The sequence below is a fragment of the Danio rerio genome, chromosome 16, assembly GCF_049306965.1.
Source record: "Danio rerio strain Tuebingen ecotype United States chromosome 16, GRCz12tu, whole genome shotgun sequence".
Classification (NCBI taxonomy): Eukaryota; Metazoa; Chordata; class Actinopteri; order Cypriniformes; family Danionidae; genus Danio; species Danio rerio.
The window spans coordinates 11,277,501-11,279,038 of NC_133191.1; the positions used below are offsets into that span (position 1 = coordinate 11,277,501).

The window sequence follows — 1,538 nt, forward strand, 5'->3', positions numbered from 1 at the left end:
CTCCAGGATTGGCCAGCCCAGTAACCAGACATGAACATTAGTGAGCATGTCTAGGGTAAGATGAAGGATTCATTGAAAATGAATTCAAAGAATCTTAACGAACTCCTGCATTAATGCTTTCTTTGCTATTTACTTTTTAAGACTTTATTAATAAGTTATTTGAGTCATTGCAGAGATGTATGTATGCAGTACTCCAAGCTCAATGGAGTCATACACAATATTAATTGTTTTTCCACTGCACCATGACTTCATATTCTATACTGTACAATATTTCTGTTAAGTGACAAGACTGTTGTTTAAGCAAAGTCAGACCTTACTGTCCTAATTAAATAATTAAAAATCAAGGCATGATCATATTTTATTTTGGTAAAATAAGCGTAATCTAGAGCAGTGGTTCTCAACTGGTTTGGCCATGGGACCCACATTTTTAAATGGTCATCAACCCGCGGCCCAAATTTTTGGGACTATAATATAATTTTAGGAATTATAATTAATTTGTATTTATTTATTAACATACACAAGAAGTGACAGATAAATCATAAGAAAATCACCAAGACTTACAAATAAACAAAGTTTTATTATTGTCATTTGACAAAATGTCTCACATTATAAAAAATATTACAAAAGAAAAAAACACAAATGTTTGGTTTCTAAAAGTGCTCTTGTGAGAGCACATCACCACATATGACACACTGAGGTTTTAAGCCTTTTTTGTCATCAATATATGTAAATCCATACTTTACATATTCGGGGTCGTACTTGCGCTTTGACATATTCGTTGCTATAATTAAATGAAATTTCACATGTCAAACGGTACAGTTATCGCTCGCGCATTTCAAAATAAAAGTCTTATTTAAGCAAAATAGGTTAAAAATTAAACATTTGTTGTTTTTTTGACCACACACTCTGCGACCCACTGAAAATGTTCCTGCGACCCACTTTTGGGTCGCGACCCTCCAGTTGAGAAACACTGATCTAGAGGCCTTTCCTTTTCATCTAAGCCACTTTTTATGCCAAATGATCGGCTAATGTGAAAGAAGGCAAGTGAAACCATGATTCTAGAAACATTAAATCACTGGGCAGCATTTGCCATAACAGCAAAGATGCAGGTTGTAACGTAAAAGAATTAAACAACATTAAATGCTTGTTTGTCATTATCATTAGCAACATATTTACAACATAATGTAATGTTTAACAGATTACTATTTATAGTAATAAGCATTACTTATTTTCATTTAAGGTTTCATGTGCAATAGATACACAATTGAAATATGTTGTCCTTGCTTTCACCATGCATCCCTGGTAAAATATATATTACATTAATGCATTTTTGTGTTCCAAACGTCCAGAATACTTGAATAACATTTGTTGAAAATAAGCTATTTGAATTCATTGCTAAAAAAAATTACATTTGGTTTATTTTTCTGATCCAATTAAATGTCTGGTTTACTTGAATAACAGTGCCAAACTACCACAAAAAAAGGCTGCAATTTGAGTACATTTCCAGCAGGGACACAACAAAGACATATAATATTCGG

General features: G+C 32.5%; 1 long non-coding RNA gene across 1 annotated transcript in view; it reads left to right on the forward strand.

Moving 5' to 3' along the window:
• LOC141378171 (uncharacterized) overlaps positions 1 to 610 on the forward strand; it is a 4,885-nt gene extending 4,275 nt beyond the window's left edge. Inside the window, exon 3 of the long non-coding RNA XR_012392020.1 lies at positions 1 to 610. This exon is cut by the window's left edge and continues 1,356 nt beyond it. This is a non-coding gene — a long non-coding RNA (uncharacterized lncRNA).
• Positions 611 to 1,538: the final 928 nt, after the last annotated feature.